Here is an 11,247-nt window from a genome sequence, read left to right as displayed (position 1 = left end):
GAGCCCTGGAGGCAGGTGAGAGATGCTGTCACTCAGCCCGTGTGACCCCGGGCCACCACTCATCTACCCCAACTTTCAGCTGTGTCACACAGAACAGGGAACTGGCTTATGTGGACATATTGTCTTGTTCAGTGACAATAAGGCTTTGTCACTTACAAAGTGTTCTCCTCACTGCCACCAAGCACGTGTAACTATAAGAGACTGCTCACCTTTCGTGGCTGCTTCTGAGTGCCTGAGCACCTAGTAGTCATCAGAGCGAGTCGGTAGGAAGTTCTGTGTGAAGAAGGTCTGAGAGGACTCCCACAGAGACACCGGCACCTAGGGTGGAAGGGTAAAGGTCCGTGAGACAGATTGCCAATAATTAGCTGACAGTTTCCTCATCTGTAAAATGGGGACAATACCACTGATTCTCCTTGGGCTTAATATTCACAGCGATCATTGTCATCAGTGGCTCACCAGTAGGTGCCCCAAATACCACAGTGGGGTATCCCCATAGCTGCCTCTGCCTTGGGGAGCCCTGGAGGAATAGTACACACTTGGAGCATTCCTTCTAAGTAACGCTTCTGGGCTCTGACTTCATTATGTCGAAGGATGGCATGTTAGTTGAACCCACTATGTTCTTGGAAGTGATTTACTCCAATATCAGATTAGGAGGAAAAAATAAAAAGGGATCAAAGTAGAGGATTGGTGATTCACAGTCAAGATAGACTACATAGTGTTTAGGTATGCACAGTGAAAGCAATGGAGAAAGGAAACATTATGTGGGTCAGTTGGTAGGAGAGCTGGACAGCAATACTGAGCAAACATCTTGATGCACATTGGGTAACTGCCCACTTTGTCCCTGGCCTCTGCCATGCAGTGACCCCAGCATGCCCAGCCTACAGAGTTCAGCCACCACAGAGCTCTAAAGGGCGGCTGGCACCCCCTCCCTAACTTAATTCTCAGGGTCTTAGCAGGGAGTGCCCTCTGAGCCTGCTCTGAGGACAGGGTGAGGATGTGTGTGCAGGGCATACGTGATAAATCCACTCCAACACCCTGGCCTTCCTACGCCTTGATTCCTTCCTTCTACATCATGCAGGGAAAACCTAGGACCTCAATGAATGTATCATAGAACCATTGAGCCCAATTTTTAGCCAATCAGCAAAGCAATCTCTTATAGCCCCTTCCAGCTGCTTGAGCTAACATGTTAAGTTGAAAATCTATTTCATCCTTCTTAGCCTATCCTTAAAGCCATTCTTACTTGCATTCGTTAGGCTTTCACCAATATAAATTTGCAAAACGTTATCTTTCCAGAGGAATGCCATCCTGTCTGCCCAAGGGGCTTCTGGGCCCCAAATTGTTGCTCCCCTAGTTTCCACCGGTGGAATCACAGTTCTTTGGGAAGCGAGAGATTTGCTGATTTGCTAACAGATGCTCAGCTCTGGTTTGGTGTTGTGCAGAGATTTCACTTGGGCTGGAGATGGAAGAAGCCGGACCATGAAAGGGTCCCTGTGGAACAAGCCTGAGGAAATGCCCTGGAGTCCAACAGAGCTGCCTTCCAGCGACCTCTCAAATTGTCTTTGCAGGCAGGGATGCGGGTGGCCAGCCAGAACCTGTATGCTCCCTCCAAACACCACAAGATTGTGAGCTGTTATCAACCACAGTCTGTGAGATCGGGCCTGCTGAGGAGGGGCAGAGATGTCTGGACCAGCTGGCAGCTTCAGGAATGCCTCTGCTGCAGTGACCACCCTTCACCAAGCCTGACTATGCACGGTGGCCCAGGTGCGCTCACACCTTCTCTCCAAGCCTCACGGGGAGATGGGTATCACTGCTCCCTTCATGGGTGAGGAAATGGGGACTTGACCTCACCTATGTGCCCACAGTGGGAGTGATGACAAGATAGGGAGGTTGGTTTGATTTCCCTTGAAGAGGAGATAAAGTTGCCTCTGGATCAAGGAGTGGGTGGTGAGGCGAGGTGGGAAAGTGGCTTTCACGTGGGTCATGAGGGTCAGGACTTGGGCTCTGTCCATGGTCCGCCAGCTCCGGGCATTGTCGGGAAGCCTCGCCCTTCCTTTCCTCACCGGTTGGCAGGCTCCTAGCTTCTCCAAATGCCCTGGTTGCTCCATTTCACTCCTGCTTTTGAAGCATTCCTTAAACTTGTTTCCAAAAGCCTGGAATTGGCAGCAAAGTGGACATTTCAGATTATCTAAGATTTAAATACTTAGGTTGCTTCTGAAATGTGCATGAGAAAGTGTAGGATTCCTAAATGCAGAGCTGGGACATGGGGTTAAAAAGATAGGGTCTTGGGGAAGCCCTGTGAGCTCAATCTCTCCTCTTGGTAAAAGGGGGACAGTTATCCGCCCCAAGGGTCGTTGTGGGGAGCAAACCAGATGAGCATGGGTACAAATGCTATTAACTAATAGTGAGGACAGTTGAGCTCGACACACCCCCTGTTTTAGTCTTCTTGCCCTTGAAATTCTCATTCTAGTTGCAGGAAGAGACTTTTCTCACTTTTGAGGCATTCCTACGGGAATTTCTGCTTCAACATCTGAGGAAAGTGAGTCAGACACGACAAAGTTGGGTAACCAGTGATCAATAAACACATGAGCACCAAAGTCAAGTTAAAAGGCTGGTCCTGGCTACCCTGAAGAGAAGACCAATTTAAGGGATGAGACTTTAAACAAGGAGACTTCCTTCCCAATGATTGCTGCTGCTAACTGCTGCCTACTTGGCTATACCATTAGCCAGCAACTTCCAGTAAAAGCTCCTTCTAACAATAAAAGAACAGTGAAAACTATCAATATTAATACATCCAACCAAGCTTAAACAGGCTGAGCAAATCAGGACACAGCACGTGCAAGTCATGAGAAGGCGAGGATTTAAATCTTTGGGGACAGAATTTTGCAGGCACTTCGTTTTTATCCTGCTCTTCAATGACCCCACACTGGGGAGTTGGGAATGCAGTTGCCAAGGCAGTGGGGTGCGGGGGAATGAGATCGCGTGGGGTTCACTGTGTCTGCTTTCTATCAGAATGGACCTGGGCGGGAGGGAATGGACTGCAAGGGCTGAGACTTGCTGTGAACACCCCAGATGAACCAGGGGCTCGGACTCCAGCAATAGAGCTGTCCCCCTTTCCTTCCACGGAAATAGAATCTGCCTGATGAAGCAGTCCAAATGCAGAGAGATCCTCCTCCCAGGGGACTCCGCTCTTGGAAATCATGTTTTTATGCTTTCAGCCTAATTAACAACAAAGGGTCAGTTTATCTTGCCATCCTGATTTTGTTAGTTGGCTTTCAATTTAGGTTATTACGAACCAAATCAGCCAGAAAGGGATTATGGACAGATCTTTCCTCTCCACACACAGACACCACCCGTGCCCCCTCCCTTAGTCTCTGCTGATAGGACTAAGTCTACAAGCGAGCAAGTGCCATTAACTGACATTGATCAAAACACTCTCCATTGTTCGCAGATGTGAGCGGCTGAGAGGTGGGAATTACTTGGCATTTCATTTAAATCTGTATTGAAGACCTGCCTGACAAAACATATTAAGGGTAAGAATTGCCGGCTTGGGAATGGGGCTATGTTTATGGCTTGCCCCATATTTTTCTCTCCTAAAGAAAGAAAATGACACTTCCCCTCTCCTTCTGCAGCTCTCCATCCCCTGCCCCACTACCGTCATCCACCAAACGGCAACATTTCATTTTCCTCTGTGAGCGAAGCTTTTGTTAGCAGTGTCTATAAAATTATGATAAACACTCTGGGCCTCTGCACCAGAATCTAATAGTAAAATAACCCACAAGCTCTTTTTTTTTTTTTTGGAAAGATGATTTATTGAACTTACTAGGGTGACATTGGTTAATAAAATTATATAGGTTTCCGGGGTACAATTCTATAACACATCATCTGTATATTGTATTGTGTGTTCACTACCCCAAGTGAAGTCTCCTTTCATCACCATTTATCCCCCCTTTACCTCTGGTAATTACCAAACTGAGGTTTTATTCGATTTTGCTTAATCCCCTCACCTTTTTCACCCTGCTCCCTCCCCTCTGACAGCTGTCAGTTTGTTCTCTATATCTATGAGTCTGTTTCTATTTTGTTTGTTACTTGTCTTTCTCTGACTGGCTTATTTCACTTAGCATAATGTTCTCCAGGTCCATCCATGCTGTCACAAAAGGTAAGATTTTCTTTCTTTTTATAGCCGAGTAGTATTCCATTATGGAAATGTACCATAACTTTTTTTTATCCACTCATCTACTGATGGGCACTTGGGCTGCTTCCAAATCTTGGCTATTGTAAACAGTGCTGGCTATTGTAAACAGTGCTGGATTAACATAGAGGTGTATATATTTTTCAGAAATGGTGTTTCTCGATTCTTTGGATTTATTCTCAGAAGTGAACAAGCTCTGCGTTTAATAGTGTTATAGGTAGGATCTCCCTCGGGGAGGTACGTGGTGGCCCTCTACACACAGGCACACGAGCTGTGTGCTTCTCTGGAGATTCGGTCACTAAAGGCCTCTGACCAAGAATGGAGCCGTGCTAATGAATGCACAGAGCTGCCAAGGGCAGTGATTTTCCCTGCTGGATTCTGCCGGTCTCCAAGGGCAATCCTGCACATGTAGTGCTTACCACCATGTTTTTATTGATATTTGGATCCTCAAGTTTACATATTATCTTTCAGGTTACTTTTGCATTGTAATCAAAAAGTCAAAGAAGCTCATAAATGGAAGATTGTTTTTACCTTCTTTTTTCAGTCTGCCTTGGATCAGGAGACTGCTCCAGAGAGCAGGTAGGCACAACATGCACGTGTGGGCCACAGAGGTCCAGGAGAAGGAGAATGGTGGGGGACCTATGGGAGCAAAGTGGAGGTGGGGAAGCCGGTATAGGTCCTTGGGAATCAGAGGGACACTTGCTTTTGACCATTTGGTGCATCTTTTGCTTAGGAGCCCTCTGATGTTGCAAACTGGTGCTGAGTGTGGGTGGGGTTGATAAATCCTGTCAGGTCTTGCATTGTGATGAAAGCTGTGCATTGGGCCACCGATGAGTTGTGCTTCTTGGTGAACTTTCTGTTTCTAGGCTTTGAAGTGTCACGAGCCCCTGAAGATAGGAAGTCTGGCCGTGCTCTGTTGAACTTGGTGAGGGTTATGTGGCCACAGTCTCTCCAGGGAGACCTCTGTGGTCCCCAACATTGCTGGGATATGAAACAGCTGTTAATTTCAGCCCTTTCTTTGGGCATTTGCTGTTTCCAGGATTTCTGGGATGAGTTGAGCAGAGGAAAGGAAAACATAGTAGTGCTTTATGTTGTCCCCCTGGAGTGGCTCGCCCACCCCTTCAAGCTGTAAGCCTCAAGGCGTCTGGCTAGGGCTACCCATGCAGCCCATAGTTCCCATCCCTGGATGAAGGCTATGGGAATCCTGAGATTCATGGGGGAGGGACTGAGGAACCAACTACAGAGTGATGGCAAAATCCCCAGCTCACTGATGGCGTGTGGCTGATGGCCTGGCTGGATGTCATGGTTCTGTCCTGTCATAGGCATCAGACCCTCCTGGTTCCTCACCCTCCAAGTAAGAGCCTTAGGCCCAGTTTGGTGAAAACATACATTTACTGGAGGGTGTGTGCACACTTTTCTGTAATCTATATATATATAAAAGGTTACTATGAAAATGTCCCCTTGGGAGTTCGACTGGGAGACCAGGAGTTTGATCGCTCACTATGATGTGCACTGATCAGCATGGGGTGGCGCACTGAGAGAGTGAGGGAAGGAGGAGGTGGGGAATCTAATCAGCTCTGATCACCAGCCAGGCCTAGGGACTCTACCCGTGCACAAATTTCATGCACTGGGCCTCTAGTATACACTATAACATTGCTCTTCCTAACTGGTTTGGTTCAGAGGCTGGAGCATCGGCCTGCTGTTAGGGACAACTGTGAAGGAAATGGTAATCACTCGTCAAGAGTTACAATCATTTGAATTAAGTATATGGTCTAGTCCCATCTTGTCTAGGAAGCATAAGCAAGATGATATCTGTCCTAAATTGTTGTACATACTTCTGATCTTCATATAAAAATCAAACAAATGCTAACGCCCTATTAGCTTCCCTTTGAACAAATAAAAAGTTCAATTTCTTTAGTCTCAGATTATCATATGAACTCTTCTGCCGTTCCTTGACCTCAGGTTCTGCCTCTACAATGCTACACAATGCTGTTTTGTCTTAAGAAACCCCAAATGACTTAGAATCTCCTATAGACTGCCAATAAGGAGCTCCTGGGACCCTGCTCACATCTCCCCACGTACACATCCTGGATCCAGCCGCAGGGAAAAGCAGCACCGGGGCAGAGACGACAGACTTGGGGAGCCAGGGTGAGTGCCTTTCCCACTGTCTTCCAAGTTAGCTATTTTCACCTGGAACTGTTTTACTGGTGTATCACATGACTCTCCATTGGACATAAGCTCCATAAGGAGGGGAATCTGGTCTGACCTGTTCAGCTCTGTATCTCTAGCTCCAAGAAGAATGCCTGGCACACAGTAAGTGCTTAATACATACTTGGTGAATGAATGAGAAGCGACATCTTTGTTCCACAGAGCTGCCGACTCTCCCCTGGGATTTGCACAGAGCAGGAGAGTGAGGAAGCAGTTCAGGAGATTCTCGTGGAAGATGGAGAGCAGGCAAAAACCTAAGCTCAGAATTATGGCTCAGACAAGAGCCATACGCCAGAAGGATGCACTAAGTACTGTGGTTAAAGCCTCACGACCCTGGCATCACAGCCTAGAGACAATTTCTAGGATCTTTCGGGTCTGCATTTTTAAGACTGGAAATCACTGCAGAAAAACAGAAAGGGGAGGAGGAGAAGGAAAGAACTGAAGAAAGGAATTAAGTTGAGCAGCAAGCAGCTCACATAGAGAGGCTGTCAGAACTGTGATGCTGTTCAGAATTTACCATGTGTCCATGGGTATGGATGAAACTGGCCCATGCCAGCAGAAAACTTAGGCCCTGGAAGGCGTAGACATGGAGGTCTTCAGTTCCAGGGGCAAGAAAAAAAATCTCTAAATACTTCTTCTAGATCCAACCTTGTGTAAACATAAGCTCTGACACACATTTCCCACAAAAATATTTCTTAACCTTATTAAGATAGCCTACGTATGTTTGCTAATGTATGTGGCCCTTTATTTTAGGAGTTTTTACTTCTCAAACACTTGCTTTCCTATTTTAGGATGAATAGCTGCCTACTCTGTGCTGAGTGAGATCTGAGGCCAGAGCCCTTGGCTTAGTGCACTGGGGCCACACTCACCCAGACACACTTAGGGGTGGTGGGGCTGACTTCTGCTTAACAATCCTCTTAAGGAATTAGATTACCCAAAAGAATATTTCAATTGATGACAGAAAAATGTACTTTCATCTAATCAAGAGGGAACATTAGCAAAACCCAAAATGAGGGACATCCCTGTTCCCTTAAAAAGTATAAATGTCATGAGAGGCTTAGGAAGTGTTTCAGATGGCAGAACATCTAAGAGACATAGCCAAATGCAATGAACACTACTGGACTGGATCATGGACCAGGAGATAAATAAATTTATTTAAAGGATATCATTGAGACAAACGGCAGAATTTGAATATGGATTGTGATACTGTATCAATACAGTCAACACAATACAGTTGTATGAATATAATAATATTACATCAATGTTAAATCTCCAGAATTGAATAATTGCATTTGGTTATGTTTTCTGGAAATACAAGCTGAAATATTTGAAGATTAACTCTCAAATGGTTTAGCAAAATATGTGTATATGTATGTATATATGTTTGTGTATGAAGGAGAGGAAGAGAAGTGATAAGGTAATTAATTTAGGACTAGAGTAAATAGGAATTCATGTATTATTCTTAATAATCTTAAGTTTTAAATTATTTTCTTTTGGGAGGGATAATTTTTCATTTTTCCCCTCATTTTTTAAAAGGAGTTAAAAAACATATTTGAAGTAACTGACATCACATTTAATGTCAATTTACCATGTTATTTCTTTAAACTCCGTTATATGATCCCAGTAATTACTTCATGTACTGTATAATCTTAAACATGTACTATATAATCTTAAACTGATTCTTAATTTTCTGGGTCTTGCTGAAAAGCTGTTTTGGTGAAACAGAAGGTTTATACTTTTCTTCTATCAGTATAATGTGACTTAAATCATATCATGCCCTTTGGCTTTTTAATTGAGTCAGAAAAATAAATTCCTACTGGTTAATCAGAACTTCTTCCTGCTCCTACCGTTAAGTTGGTAATTTTGGGGTCTGATGTGGCTAGAGGTCTTTGGAAAGCCCACTTCTCTCTCATATGCTCAGTCATCAAGGGGTATTCACTTTTAGCAGCAATTAAATGCAACTGTTACTTGTTTGGCATGATCATACTCTTTCTTCCACTCAAATGATCAAAAGGATACAAGCAAGAATATTTTGTTTGGCAAGTGGCCAAAAATTTCTAAATTTATGTATTCTATTTTTGCTTCATCCTCAGATTGGATTAGTTACTAGGCAACGGAAGTATTTAATTTCATTTGCTAATAGTTACATTTTAATAGAGGCAGCTGTGTACATGACCAGTGTCGGCTCTACAAACACAGCTTAACACCAGCCTCCGTGAGCAGCAGTCCACACTACTTCCTCATCCTCTTAACATTATATTTGACATGTACAGGAAAAGTGATGGCTCTTTAAAATATTTTTTTTTCTACAAATAAATCCAAGTGATTAATTTTTTTTACTCAAACATCTACCTGTTAGGGCATCCTAAACCCTCTTTCAGACTCTGGTTCAAGATGGCAGACCAAGCACATGAAAATAAACCCTTAACAGCATGGAAAGAGCACCATCAGTGCCCCAGTGATACTGATGAAAGACCGGAACAGTGAAAACCGCTACCCCAGCAGGGAACGTGGCAGAAGTCTGTGAGTCTTTCCAATGGTGGGCTGGAAAACCCCTCATTAATAGAGAAGGCAGACCACAGGTACAAGTTTGTGAGGGAAACTGGTTACAAGCCGCATCCGTACACCTGGACCCTCCCCCCAGCAGGTGGAAGGCTGGATGCAGTGTGTTCTGAGAGTGGCTTTGAAAGAACAGTAGTCAGAGAGCACAAGGTGCCTCGGCAGATGGAGGTGGGCAAGGAGAGGAGGAGAGAAGCCCAGTTCTTCCCAGAATGGAGCTGAGTGGGGGAGGCTGATGGCTTGACCCCAGGCTGAAGCTTCCCTATGAGAGGGGTTCTGGAGGGTCCTCTGCTGTTAGGACACCCCCTAACTGACAATGTTCTCAGCCATCCCAGAGAGAGCTGCAGTGGGGAATTGCCAACTCCAATCCATACACACCTGCACTTAAATGTGTGACTGGACACCCAAGAATCAGGAGATGTTGGAGGAAATCATTTGCATAATTGAGAAAGATAAAAATAACCTGAGCTGGAGTCCAATGCAAAGAACCGAACTCGCACATAGACAGACAGACACAGAGGGTTACTGCATCGGTGAAACAAGATTGGGCTACTGTGGAAACGAAGCAGTCTGAGAACGAGAATGTGTCCCTGGAAGTTTGTCCTGTGGGGGGCGGCATACAAATCTGGACTAAAATTATTTTCCCCTCACAGTGATGAGAGTGAAATGCTCTAACAACTGAAGAAGAGTCGGACGAGGAGCTTTTGAAGCACTAAAGAAAGCAAGAGAAACATGAGTATAGCAATAAAGAAAAGGGAGAGAAACAACGAGGATACTAGAAAATGACAGGGATAAGTCCAAACAGACCAGTGTTTACAATGAATACAACCGTCTCATTCCCCCATTAAAAGATAGACTTTCCGGTGGGACTGAACTGTACGTTTACGAAAGACTTAAAGTGACATAAAATAGAATGATTAGCATGCTTGGAGAAAAACCTACTAAGTGTTATAAAATAGTATTACTAACAGACAGAAATTGGATTCAAGGCCAAAGGTAAGGGAATATTTTATATAGATTAAAAATATAATCAGAAGATAATAGTCACAAACCAACACAGCACTAACTGTAATAAGTGTTACAAATGGCAATAGCAACAAATGGCAATAGCAACTATTAAATTCATAATCATAGTGGGAAACTTGAGCACATCTTTCTCAGAAATTGACAGATCAAGTAGACAAAAATATAAGTAAGAATATACCTATTGAATACACAGCTAGATGAATTTCATATTTAAGCTAGATGAATTTCATATTTAAATTCAGTTTCCAACTAACAGAAAACTTACGGTTTAAATTTTTATGTAATGCTCAAAAGATAAACACTACCAGTTTCTTAGAATCTAACACAAGAGTAATTTATAAAAGAAAATGAAAGGTGAAATTAGAGATGGTATGGCAATGAATGATGATGAGAGCACTCAGCAATGTTATGAATTAAAACAGAAAATATCACTACATACTCCAAAAGACATCAAAAAGATAATCAGGGATTACTGTGAGCAAATACACACTATATATATGAATTTAACAACTTAGATGAATGGACTAAATCCTCAAAAAAGACAAACTACCGCAAGCCCGCCAATAGGAAGTAGATAATTTGACTAGCCCTGTAAGTGTTAAGGAAATTGAATTTGTGATTTAAAATCTCCCCAAACAGAAATCTCCTGGCCCACATAGTTTCCTAGGAGAATTTTACCAAGTAATCCTTTTTTTTTTTTTTTTTTTTTTTTTTTTTTTACATTTCACAGTTTATTCTATGGTCTTTGCAACAGAAAGAATTGCTCATAGAGAATAATTCTGTCCATCTGCCGTATTAGTTTTGTTTTCAATTACAGTTTACATTCAACATCTTTTGTATTAATTTCAGGTATACAGCATGGTGGCCAGACAACCATATACCCTACAAGACATTCCCCTGATATTTCCAGAACCCACCTGTACTATACATAGCCAGCACAACATTATTGACTAAGTCATGGGATGTGAAGTACCGGAGGGACAATTTTGTATCAGTCTGTACTCTTCAATCCCTTCACCCTGTTCCCCAACTTCCCTTCCCTCTGGCAACCATTAGTCTATTGTCTGTATCTGTGAGTCTGTTTCTATTTTGTTTGTTCTTTTCTATTGTTCTTTAGGTTCCACATACAAGGGAAATCATATGGTACTAAAGAAGAGTTAACAGCAATATATATATACATTCTCTTCCAATAAATAGAAGAGAAGGAAATACTTCTCATCTTGTCTTATGAAGCCAAGATTATCCTAATATCAAAACCAGACAGG

The 11,247-nt window shown here is 43.4% G+C and overlaps 1 long non-coding RNA gene across 1 annotated transcript in view; it reads right to left on the bottom strand.

Moving 5' to 3' along the window:
• Window positions 1-206: 206 nt before the first annotated feature.
• Window positions 207-11,247, bottom strand: part of LOC311632123 — a 76,286-nt gene continuing 65,245 nt past the window's right edge. Inside the window, exon 3 of the long non-coding RNA XR_014796723.1 lies at window positions 207-318. This is a non-coding gene — a long non-coding RNA (uncharacterized lncRNA). The remainder of the gene's footprint in view (window positions 319-11,247) is intronic.

The sequence above is a fragment of the Pipistrellus hanaki genome (genome assembly GCF_964339955.1).
Source record: "Pipistrellus hanaki genome assembly, chromosome: 13".
NCBI classification, from domain to species: Eukaryota; Metazoa; Chordata; class Mammalia; order Chiroptera; family Vespertilionidae; genus Pipistrellus; species Pipistrellus hanaki.
The sequence above is the reverse complement of the archived record's forward strand: the minus strand, read 5'-3'. Positions and strand labels throughout refer to the sequence as shown.